We start from the raw sequence: 13,422 nt of genomic DNA, 5'->3' as shown, positions 1-13,422 counted from the left end.
ATACGCGGAGAGACTCCACAACTCGTTAAAGTTGTAAAGCAGGTATGCTTTTATTCAGTGCTGCATCGGGATCGCTCCTCCAAAGTATGCACCCCTCAGTGTCGTTTTCCCGCTACATTTATCCTCTAACGTTACACCCCTATACATATTCATGATCTATCCCCGCTTCGTATTATAATGAGCTAAAAAGTCCTTTGCACATGCGCAGTGCCTCCCCGTGGTCATGGGCGAGGGTCTCAGGATGAAGTAAATGAGCCTTCCTCTTGTGGGTAGGGGTCTTCAAGATGAAGTAAACGAGTCTTCCTCTTCTTAAACTTTTCACCTTTGTCACATCTGGATGCCCCAGTGATTACACAAGTAGCTGAAACCAGCCCTATCTGTCTGTCTTTGGATTAACTGATAAGTAGAGAAGAATGAGGAGGAGGATTAGGAGAAGAATGGTATGTAGATGTAAGGAGGATGGGCCAACTGATAAGGAGGATGGGCAGAAGAATGGTATCTAGAAGGCAATTCATGTTTAGTGGGGCCCCTAAATTCCACAGCCTTCCAGGCGCTAGCGTTTCTTTATCAAGCCCCCTGTATCAACGGAACACCAGAGAGCACCCAGATGAGCTTGCATCAAGTTTGCATGCCCTCAACAGGGGAAGGAGTTACACACAGGACTGTAATTTGCTGGGCTTTACTTAACGTTATAGCCAGGTAGAGACCAGTAACTATAACATAAAACTGTTATGTTTCATTGAAGTGCTTTAGAAAGCATACATAACACGAGACATCTAACATCTGTATGTATCCCTGTCTTCTGGCGGAAGGCGGGGAAGAACTGACAACTATTTATAATAAACTGTATTATGAACGGCTGTTGGGCTATCCTGTGGAGAGAACCACGCTGGCGGCGGACCCCGCACCTCCCTGAGGTGAGGGCGAGGGAGGAGGAGGAGCAGGGCCCAACCACCCGCATGGCGTCGGGAGGCAGCAGCAGCCGCGCTGGCCAATCAGATGCTAGAGCGGTTCCGGCGGCAGCCAATGGGCTGGAGGCGCGGGCGGGGCCAGCGGCGGCGGGCGGCCGTTGTGCGCGGGCTGGGTAGGGCCGTTGCGGAGCCGTTGGTGTGTGAGGTGAGGGCTGAAGGGAGCAGCGGCTCGGCCCCGGTACGGGCTCGTTACCGGAGCTGCGGTGCCCTGCCTGCGGGTGAGCGACACACTGGGCTGTCCCTGAGGGCTGCCCCCGCCCTCCGGCCCCGGAGGCTCCGCTGTGGCTCCCCACACCGCGCTGGGATGCGGGAGCTGTGCTTTTAGTACCAGAGCTGGTTTCTAACCGCCTAGGCTGTTAGTAGTAACAAGGTTATTGTTGTTTATCTAGGGGATAGAGCTATTCTGATTCTTGTTCTTAAGTGGGGAATAAAGATCACAGTGGTAATATGCGATTCCTGTATAGCCATCTGAGAATTGCTTTAGTAGTGTTACAGCAAGATCTTTAGTTTCACTCAAAACTTCAGTTAGGAGATGAAGGAAGTTAAGAGTACTGAAGTTAGAGTAATAAAGCTAATAAAATCATGGTAAAGGGTGTTTTTGGAGGGTGGCTGACTCTTACTGATGACTTCTGTTAAATTATTTCAATGGGTTTTATTAATTTTTTTTGAAATTATATTCTTTTAAGGATGATGCTTAGTGGAGGAGAACCAGTGGACGCCACTGCCACCACCTCTTCACTCATCTAAGTAGTTTTTATAGGTCCTGTCGGGTCTATAATAAATGTACCTAAATACCTAAAATAAATGTACTCATCAGTTCAAGAAGCTGTAAGCTTTCTGCAGCAAGGAGTACTTACAGGCCAGTTTGCAGTCAGGAATGACATGAGGTCATTTGTGGTCACTGAATCCATCAGCACCTTGACTTTCAGAGTCAGTACATGCATCTAAGCAAGCACCTTGTGTGCTGTCATGAGCTTAGCGTATGATGTAAATAGCTCGCTGTGTATCACCAGGGATTCTGATGATTCAGACAAGAAATGCTTCAGTGGTAAGAGGATGGAAACTTTGCCCAAAAGTGTAAGAAAATTGCATTGGTTAGTCTTTGGGATACTTTTACTCAATCGAAGTCACACAAGCAAGTACAGCAAATTCTTTTAACAGCCTTCCATGAGCTCTTAGGATGTCTATAGTATCGTATTAATTCCTAGCTTCTATACTGGCATGCAGTAGGTGAAAATAAGACGGTTAATTAATGTACTTTTTAAACAGTAATGTCTTCTTGTATACCATGGAGTACCTCAAACTTCTCTTAATTTTTCAGGTGAGAAAGTGATAGGAAGAGAGAAGCTGATGACTTTGAGAACTTGCAGTGGAAGTGAGTGGTGTGGGTTACTCCTGAGGAAGAGGGCTTAAGTGTTTGTGCCATGGAACTGGAAAAGAACAGTGATGTTAAAAGCGAAAAAAGATGCTTCAATCAGACCTTCCTTCTTTCTTCTTACTCTGAGAAAGCTGAGCACATGCTCATCGGAGATGTTGCAGCAGGACCCAACCACTCTGGTTTTGGCCAGGCATGTTCTGCCAATGTTCCTGAATTAAAGTCGTCAGAGGAAAATTTACCGTATTTAATTTCATATTCAGATTCAGATCTTGAAATGCGTAATAAAAAGAGGATGGGAATTTGTTTTGCAAAGGTAGATGGAAGCAAGAAAGAAGCTGATGGATTGGAAGGGGCATCTGATGATATGCACTTCAATTGCAGACAAAGCTATTTGAGTGAAGATTCACAGCTGGAGTATCTCAGTGCTCACGAGCAAGATTTTGATGATGAGAATAGCTCGAGTGAGTTTTCTGAACTAAGGGGAGCTATAGAAATTGAAACCTTAGGTCTGATAGACCCCATTCATGAAGTTCCAGGGGGTGGAGTCACACAGGAACAAAATCTCACAGACCTGTTAGAAGATTGTTGTTCTGCTGCTGAGTATATCATAGATGACCAGACCTGCCCAGAAGCAGCTATGCTAGAGCTTCCCCACCTGCTTCAGGACTCTCTGTCTCTCCAAGATTGCAGTGGCATGACTTGTGATCATCAGGAAGAGCAAACAGAGTATCATAGTGTTGTTTGTGGAAATATACTTGAAAGTCATTCTCATGGGGTCTGTCCAAATCTGTTTGTATATGACAGTTTAGAAGATGGACAGGTGAAAGACATGTCACTGACTGATGGCACGCTGCCCCCCCAAATGGCTGTAACCGAAGAAGTGTCTGCAAAAACTGGCAGACCCATTGACAGCATCTCAGCGAAGCAAAGCAATCCTTCACTGTCTCTGAGAGAAAGGGCCCCTGCAGCAGCCATGCAAGTTTGCAAACATGCAGAGGACTTGGATTTCTGCAGTTGTGAAGAATCTGGCATGTGCACACATGGTATCACCTGCACTGACTGCATTGCAAAGGATGCTGAAACCCATATTGCAATCTCTGAAGTTCTCACTAGCAAGAAACCCTTTTTTGGGGTGGAACTTGCAGATAAATCCTCCCTTGGAAATCCCAACTCTCTGAACTTAGAGCTGGAGCATTGTGAAAGCTTGATAAACACTGCTTGTGCCTCTGCAGTTAACCAGGTTGTTGATGCGAGTTCTGATTTTAGAGCTTGCTTTACAACAAGCAGAAGTACCTGTGCTCAGGTTCGTCTCTTGTCCAGGGCTATTAATACAGAGATAACAATGATGAACACATCTCGATTGATGGGATGGTGCTGTGAAAACTGTGCAGATGTTGCTTGTAATACAGACTGCTTGTATGAAGCTGGTAGTACAGAGGAAATTCAGTCACAGGTTACCAACACGCTGGAAGAACCCTCAGATGGTGATGTTGCAATAGCTGAAAGAAGTTCACAAATTCAGGTAATTACAAAAAGAACCCAACCGACAACCAAATAATTTTGACAGATAGAACTATTTTTAACTGAAAGTTGCTCACAACCGGTCTATACAAATGTTAATCCATAACCTTTTGAAATACTGTTTTTGTTTAGGAACAGCAGGAATCCAAAACTGAGACAAGTGGCAGTGACTTAAAGATAAGCACTGACAGGTGGGTCATAAATTGTTCTTGGTTTAGAATTCTAGATGCTAGATAAGTTTTTTATTTTTGTTATGGTTAGAAGGTTGTCTGCAACTTAGAAAAACTGATGGTATTAAAAGACTGCTGAGCAGTGGTTCCTATGCTGGAGGGTAGGAGGGACCTGGACAAGTGAGAAGCATGAGCTGAAGACCTCTTGAAGTTGAACAAAGACCTAGACATCCTCGGTCTGCAGTTGCAGACTGGCCAAGAACAATGTGAGTGTAAGTCAGCAGTGCCTCTGTATGGCAAAGAAAGGAAACCATGTCCTGGGTCTGCATTAGCGAGAGTGCAGCCAGTGGAGGAGGGAAGTGTTGATTCTTCTCAGTTGGGTGCTTGTGAAGTTGTATCTAGAAAGGTATCTCCAGCTGTGGGCCTTACAGTATAAAAGAGTGGCTGACTGGGGGAAGCCCAGTTGAAGGGCCACAGGAATGGTGAGGGGAGAATCTGATGTGTGAGGAGAACTGATTTCAATCAGAACTTAAAATACTAATTGTATTATTGGCTTCAAGGTTTTATTTATTATTATTATTTTAAAGGATGGTACACCTTGATGAACAAGCTGTGAAGAATTGTGCATCAACTGACTGTCAGAAAATATTGGAGAGAGCGATTGAAGCAGAATTGCAGATTCTGAATGCTCATTTTCATATGTGTTATCAGCACTGCTGGAAGATTTACAAACTGGCTCTGGAGGAAAACAGATGTTTTATCAGGCATGTACTTTAATGTTTTTTTAAATGAAATGGATGACTTAGTTAAAAGGCATGAATTGTTAAATGTTCCTGAGGTATTTTATCCATAGCTTCTAGTAGTCTTTATAGTTAGCATTGTTGTCGAAAAGAGTTTACATTCTGGTAACTGTGAAGTCTTTATTTTCAGCCTAAATTTTTCTGTAGCATATACAGACCCAGCAAAATATAGTTTGTTTCCAGGAATGACTTTCTCTACAGGAGGAATAGTACAGAGAGTCCATTCAGGAGTGAATGAGATGCATAGACGGGGAACTGGGGAGGAAGTGGTAAATGAGAAAAAGAGATGAGGTGAGGCAGGAAGGGAGTGGTGATTGCAGACTCTAGGTGGTAAAGCATACACCCTGTAATGAACCTGGAATTCAACCAAGAAGTCCTGCCTTTGAACACTTTACTGTGCCATGGATAGCTATAAAACCTCCTGAACATAGTGTCTGCTCCGTAGCTTAGGAGAGGGCGCAAGAGAGCAGGTTTTGATACTGTGAAACAGAATGGGGCTCCAGAGAACTATTAATGTGTTCAAGGCCAGGTTGGACGGGGCTTGGAGCAAACTGGCCTAGTGGAAGGTGTCCCTGCCCGTGCAGTTGGTTAGAACTGGATGAGTTTTAAGGTCCCTTCCAACACAAACCAGTCTGGGATTCTGTATTAGGAGTGAGCTTATGTTCTTACATGATGTAGAGGAATCTTTAAAAACTGTGAAATATTTCCGCAAATCTAGAAGCAGTAAAATAAATGTCTAAGTTAATCTTGTTTTCTTACACATTTTTTAACAGATTTAATGAAAAATCAGAATTAGATTCATCTCTCTCATTGGTTTTGGAAGAGCTAGAAAAGAATTACAACAGTATGAAAATGAAAATAAAAATGGGTGCACCTTTAAGTGCACTTTCTCCGCTGTCAGTTGAGATTAAGTTTTTCCAAATCTACTCTTCTTATGTCCCCTCCAAGGTAATTTCTTAATTGCTTTTTGTTTCCAATAGAAATTCTTTTCCTCCAGAAAATTAAGACAAATCTTTTCTTTGTTTGACAGTTGTTCAGAGAAGATCTCTGCCCTGAGTAAGTAGTTCTCACTTGTGGTATGTTTTAAAATAAAGAAGTGAATGTAAGAGAAGTTAATCTTACATGTTGTTTGTTTCAGGATGTATCTTGTTTCTCCAAACTGTTTAACTGAAAGACTTGCATAGCATTCTCTGTGCAGTGATTTAATTTTAAGGGTATTTTTACTCTGCAGTGTTCTAATCTGCAAACTATGCAGCTGCATTTTTACTATCTTTATAGCAATAGTTTTCAATTTACAGATACCTTTCCTGGTTCCCTGCTTTCACTACTAAAGTCTTTGTCTCTAATTTTAATGCTATCTGTGTTAAAAAAACTGGCAACCCCAAAACCTCAAAGAACCAACCAATCAAAAATCCACAAAACCTCTGCTGGAATAAAAAGACTTTGCTACTAACAAAGATAATATTAGGCATATAAGCAGTTCTGCTGAGATTATAATGCAGTTAGGAAGAAAGAAAAATCATTTAAGGCTCCAGGAAGGCACATGGTTCTGCACATTTAAGAATCATATCCTGTTACTTTCTGTAAGTGGATATTAAAACAAATTCATCAAGAAGTTTTTATTGCATCAGGTAAACAACTAGTGATCTTTTTCAAATTTCTTGTTAAGCATTAATAAAATCAATCACAAACTGCACAGAGATTTCAAATTGTAAAGATATCCATCAAAACATCACGCAGGAAGCCATCTAGGTATAAAAGTAACCTAACATAAACCTAGAACATAGCTTTATGTTTCAGTTGCAACCAATGTCTTAAATGAAGACTTCAGAGTACTTGGTATATCATTGTAGAATTTAAAACAAAAAAAAATGTTGTGCCATATTTTGTATAAAATTCTTGGCACTGTTTAAGTTCTGTTTCAGGCAAAAGAAAATCCGATTCTAAAGCATCAGAACTGCAAGAAAGGAAGATTTCTGACACCATGGTATGGACTTCTTCATTACCGAGTTTCATAGACATTAATGTTGTGAAGCATGGTCTCCTTGTAGGTATATGCGGGTACAAGCACAGTCTGAAGGGCTCAAGCAGGGATTTTGTATCAGTAATTGCCAAAGCAGCTCACGTGACCAAAACTGTGATGGTTCTTTCAAAATAAAGTAACTTGGGGGTTCTTGAAGACAATCAGTAGGTTAACTATTAAAAATTTATCTGTTTAATCAATTAATATTTTGAAGCTCAGAAAAATAATGTACAATCAGCTGCAAGTGCTGTGACATGTTTGTAGGACAAACCACAGGTTGAAGGTTTAACTCATGGAGGTGAGCCAAGTGACTCTACTTCATCAAAGACTTTGGAAGAACAACCTAAAGGTCAGGGTGAGGAACGTGGTAAGCCATCTGCTTCTCATACAAGTATCATTTGTTGGTTCAGTTGTTAGCAAAACCCCAAACCCTGTGTAAAACATATATGGATACTCAGCTGTGCTTTCTGTGATGGAATGTTTAACATTATGTCAGCTCTCTCTACATCTTGGAAAAAAAAAAGTTGCTACTTAAATCAGAAGGGAAAACTGGTATGTGTCACCTCTTTGTAATGTAGTATCAAGTCATGTAATTGGAATCCTCTTAAGCACAGAGATTTGTTATTTATTCATATGACATATTATGCTCTGAATTTTTACACACTGAAATTTATTTCAACCGTCCAGGCTGTGTGAAAAATGAAGGGAATGAAGATTGGTTTGATGCTAAAGAGAACTTGACAGTAGCAAATTCTTCAGTAATAGCCGAAGACACAAAAAAGCAACAAAAAGAACAAGACACAGCTGATTTACGAGGTGACGTGTGCTTTAAGCTGCTGTACCTAATAATGGTGTGTGTTTGTTATTTGAGTATTCTAATCCTTCCAAAAGTAAACTTGGAAAAAATGCTAGCTAGGTTTTCAGATTCTTTTTCATTGACTTGCCATGAATCCTTGTACAGATAGTCAGCTCCCTTCATCCACAGTTTTCCTTGGAAACTTCACCTACAGTGGTTAAACTCAATTTAGTAAATGTCCAGCCAGTCACCTAGCTGGAAATCTTTCTTTTTTTTCCCCCTGTTCCTCCTTTTTCTGCTCCCTTCTCCACACTGACTTCTGAAGAGGGAATGGTCTGTGTTTGGACGCTTGGGTCCCAGTGATGGGCTTTCTGAAACCTACTGAGATGTTAGCTTGAACTGGAACAAAAATAGTAACACTTTGCTTTCTTCCATTCATTGTTAGAAGCAAAGAGTGGAAATGAGTATTCTTTTCTTCATGTTGATGGCCTAAATTCCTCAGTGTCAGAGGTATGTCTGTCCTTATTTACACAGTGCAGTAATGTCTTGCCTCTTTCTGAATTCTCTCATATCATAGACGTGCAACCGAATATTCTTCTATTTTGTAGGCTGATCTAAGATCACATTTCCAGAAGTACCATATTTGTGACGTTCTCATCTCTGCGGAATCTAATAACTGCAGGTATATTAATGGAAGTTTTACTTGTTTCCAATTATTTTTTTTCTGTCAAAGTAAGCAAATTATGGGAGAGAGGACATAGTTGTTCATTCATTTCAGTAATTAATAGAGATACAGATAGGTCAACAAAAGCTTGTCATTCCAGACAACTTCTAACCTTATGGGAAGTTGACCCTGAAATTTTCTGTTGAGTTTAATGGAGATACAGTTAACACTCAAAAGCTGAGAACCATCATGGGTTATTACCGAGAGTAATTTAATGTGCTTTACTTAGTTTCTTTTTTCTGTTTTTCTTAAATTTTATGCCTTAGATGCGCACTTATTTCCTTTAAAGACATTAGTAACGCCAAGTTAGCTGTAGAGGAAATGAACCAGAAAAAGATAAAAGGAAAAGAAATAACTGTTAAAATCATAAATACTGTATCAGAGAGTAAATATGTGGTTTCCCAAGTCCTTAAAAATAAGCTTTCGCGTGAAATCCAACCTGTTGAGAAGAGTCAGAGAAATGATCAAAGTAACACGCTCGCTTCAGCCTCCAATCCTGTGGAAGCCCCTGTCACTGCTTCTGCTTCTGAGAAAATAACTTCCTCAAAAACCTCTTGGTCTACACATGTACCTTCAGAAACAAAGCGCTCTGATCGGAAACCATCTACTGAAGATCCTTATTTGCTTGAAGTTAAACAAAAGGTAAATAATTATTACTAAGGATCCTTTATATGGCACATTAAGAGCTTTAAAACTTCTTGTCTCATATTATGTTGCATTTGTGTAGAGAATGATGTTAGGATAGGAAAACATACTATGTGTCAGTAATAAATTCCTGGCATGCTGCTGCAGAAGAGTGAGAGCACCAGTCATTTGCTCCTGCATTAAACTGTGATACTCCATGTGTTTGTTCTTAATCCTAAACCAGCTGGGAACCTACTAATTGGCACTGAGTTCTCATCTTGCTTTTCTCCTCTTTTGAGTTTCCACTGGTGACACTTTTTTAAAGTGAACATCTTGTAATGTTATACAAGAAAGATTTTGGAATACTGGAGGGGCAGCTACTGGTGTTTTTAATATAAATCTAAGAAATACCTCTGTTTAAGTTTAGTATTTTATATTCACTCAGCTTGGTCCTTGGAGGATAAGGCAGTTAGTAATTGCTGGTGTTGCTTTCATAAACTATATAGATACGCTACCTTTGGGTATTTAGCTTTTAAACGTTCTCGTCCCCTGGGAAATGTATATGTGATCTAATTCAAAGTAGTGGTAATGTCAGTTACATATAAATCATAGAATCATAGAATAGTTAGGGTTGGAAAGGACCTTAAGATAATCTAGTTCTAGCCCCTGCCATGGTAGGGACACCTCACACTAGACCATGTCACCCAAGACTCTGTCCAACCTGGCCTTGAACACTGCCAAGGATGGAGCATTTACCACTTCTTTTGGGGAACCTGTTCCAGCACCTCACCACCTCCACAGGGACGAACTTCTTCTGTTTAAGTTTGAACCCGTTACCCCTTGTCCTATCACTACAGTCCCTAATGAAGAGTCCCTCTCCAGCATCCTTTTAGCCCCTTTTAGATACTGGCAGCTGCTCTGAGGCCTCCACACAGCTTCTCTTCTCCAGGCTGAACAGCCCCAGCTTTCTCAGCCTGTCTTTGCATGGGAGGTGCTCCAGCCCCCTTATCCTCATGGCCTCCTCTGGACTTGCTCCAGCAATTCCGTGTCCTAGTTGAGGATGCCAGAGCTGTACACAGTACGCCAAGTGGGATCTGCATGTAGTAGTTTTAGTTCTAGTAAATAATCTGTCCAACACAACCCATTCTATAATTTACAGATTGGGTAATATGACTGGTTGTATCAGAATAACATTGAGCTGAATCTGTAGCTGCCATTCTTTCTTTTTCCATAACAGGAGTATTTATTAGTAGTAAAGGAGATGTATTACTTGCAAAAATGAGTGAAGTATTGTACTTATTTGATGCAATTCTAGGATACTGGAGAAAACTTCCTGTTCAAAACATCTCGTTACTCCAGTAAGTCATATGATGTCTTTATTTTACCTGATAATTTGAAGTTGAGCAGTTTTACCAAATTAGTTGAGAAACTTAGAGGACTTCATCCACAGGCTAGCAGGTGAGAGGATTTGGATTTCCTTTCTGCCCTGATTTCTAATGGATCAAATATCCATGGTAACTAAGTCCTAAACATATTGCACAACATATTATGTAAACAGTTGTTTCTTTTATTCATCTAGAGATGCAATTTTGGCTGCTTTGCTGGAGGTGAGGAAAAACAACAATGGTATCCTAAGGGGCTTGTCCATCAATACCATTGTGGCAAGGACCTCTGCAATTCTAAGGAAATCCAGTCAGAAGTGAGAAAAGGCATGTAAATAAGTGGATAAGTCTAGCCTACAGAAATACATTGAAATACCTTCTGCCTCCCCCTGAATTTGTGTATCTGTATAGCCTGACTAGATTAGTAACTTAGTATAAAGCTCTGAAAGAAGGATGTGAATGAATCCACGGAAGCAATAGCTTCTCAGCATTGCTAGCTGTTTAGCAGAACATCTGTAAACAGACTGGCCTGCTAGCTCTGTGCGCTCTTTAAGTATACTGCTGGGTTTATTATGTCAACTACGGTACTGATTAACTTAGTGGAGACTGTCAAACATTCTGTACAAAGCTGACACCTAACGGCCAGTCCTTGTGTAGCAGTTCATAAAGAAATCCCCGCACAGGCTCAATTTTGGTTTAAAACTTGAGGATTTCTCTGTGGATGAGTTCTGGAGTAGAAATCTTAACATAATAAGATTGTATTTCTTTTAGGGTTTTTTTCATTTTAAAGGACATCTTGTATGATGACACAGCACGGGCTGCTGCAGGAAACTGCAGCAAGCTGAACATGCTACAAACACAGCCCAGAATTCCAGGGATATTCTCCTGTAGGAGGCATCTTGGAGTTGATGCTTGTTTCAGTCTCCTAATAAGCCTGGAATTCTGCTTACTTTAGGGCTGCTAGCAGTGCCACTGTCAGGTTTCCTGCACTGTCCCAGATGTTCTTAGCAATGCTGCAGCTTCACTTTTGCCTACAAACACAATCTGTACAATATTTATTCTTCCATGTTGTTTCCTCCCCAAACTGCACCAAATTATTGATGCTTTGATTTTGGTCTCAAAGCCCCTGTTTCAAGGATGTCAAGGAGTCAGTTTGGTTTTAATCAATACTACCTCTTCCAAGATGAGTAGTATTAATGCTGATAGTTTTACGTATCTAAGTATCTTTGCCACCCATTCAATGTAGCTTTTCAGACTAAATTCTCTAGTTAGATGCCTGTGCACATGTTACTGTAGTGCACGAGTAAACCACAACACAGCCTTAACTTGAACAGAACTCCTGTACATTGGATACTAGAACTGTACTAAGAGTAGAGTGGTTCTGCCCAGTAAGACAAAAGAGGAGCTGGGGCTAGAAAAGCTTCCATAGATGCATTAAATATACAAATAGATGCTTATAAGTCATTAACCTCAGTCCTTGTCAGAAAGACTGACTTTAGATTGTGTTAAATACACAGAGGCATAGGATAGGATTTTACGTGCAAAGCAATGAAAAGCGTGAAAGAATCTCAACCAAGATTCATGTTTGTTTGATTTCCTTTTGAAAGGATTAGTGTGGCATAAGTTTGTTACTTTGGCCTTTGACTGCCCTGTGAGCTTGTTACAGATGCCTCTCTGAATCAACATAAATTTGACAAAAAAGAACTCTTTGTATCAGTCCACTGACTTGTCCAGGGCTGCAGATATGGATGTACACTCATAAAATAAAATCTTACACTTGGAAATATTTTTAGTTACTAAGGTTTTAATGGCGTCGAATGTGTTGTGCTTTCCCTGTCAAATGATTTATTTGGTAATTTTTAAATGGTGTGTGGGCTTTACAGTCATTATTCCTATGATAGCATTTTGGTCTCTTTGCTTTGCTAAAGAGATGCTGACCTATAACAAGTTTTACTTTCCTCATGAGGAAGCTGTGAGATAGCCAAGTCGTTAGTAAGTAATGGGGACAAGATTTCTCATCTTTCCATAGTAAGAAGCATGTACTATGTTTAAGAAAAGATTCCTCCAAAAATTGTGCTGGTGTTCTGCTGTTTCCAGATCTCATCCCTTCCCTCTCAGCAGCCCTGCTATAGGCAATGCTTCCAGAGCCTCAGCCTTGTCTTCAGCCTCCAGTACTGTAAACTCGGTCCTGAAGCTGCAGCGGAGGCCTCAACTTCAGTTTCTTCCCTTTCATATCAATCTGAAAGCAGCCATAAGCTTTGCTCTACATTAGCAACAGCACATGCTGCTGGTTGGGCTCTCCAGACATGATTCTGTTATTAGGCAGGTGTTATTAACAGTTTCGGACAGAACAGGCTTCCTGGCATGCAAGCTGTTTTGTTTCTGCTGGGAAAGCAGAAACACGGATGATGTGAAACACTCAAGTTAGCACCCTGTGCTGGTCGTTCCTGTTTCCTTGTTCTTTTGATACTCCAAGTGTGAGAGAACAGATACAGGGGGCAACGACCTCCCTGCCGCTGGAGCCCTCACCCTCTATCTGAATCATATCCTAAGTGAACACTCCATGTTGCCAGCTGCAGGTGGAGCTGTATGAGCTCAGTCAGGATTTTCCACTCAGTTAAAGCAAGCAAAAAAAACCCCAACAAACCACTAAACATTTCCTCCTAAGACTACATTGCTTCCTCTATGTTCATATTCAACATTGTAAAAAGAAGGAAAGGGGCATTTTCAGCTTGAGGCTAGACAGAAATTCCTATGGTGGAACTGCAAGGAGGGCTAAGAAAAAAGGGGTTTCTGGGTACTTTGTTTTGTTCCCTGTCCCGTGGCTCTGGACACTCACCTGCCCGTTCCACCGGGAGGAGATGGAGCTAACGCTGCCTTCCCCGGGCATGACGGTCCCAGGTGAAGCTTGCTGAGGCCACCTGCCTTCGGTCGTGGCTTCGACTAAACGAGAGAGACGAGGGCTGTGCACAAGGTGCGGAGCACCGCACCGCATCGCACCGCGGGAGGCGCCGGCGGGGCAGGCGCCAGGCG

Source organism: Psittacula echo, assembly GCF_963264785.1.
Source record: "Psittacula echo genome assembly, chromosome: 20".
NCBI lineage: Eukaryota > Metazoa > Chordata > Aves > Psittaciformes > Psittacidae > Psittacula > Psittacula echo.
Note: the sequence above shows the minus strand (reverse complement) of the source record.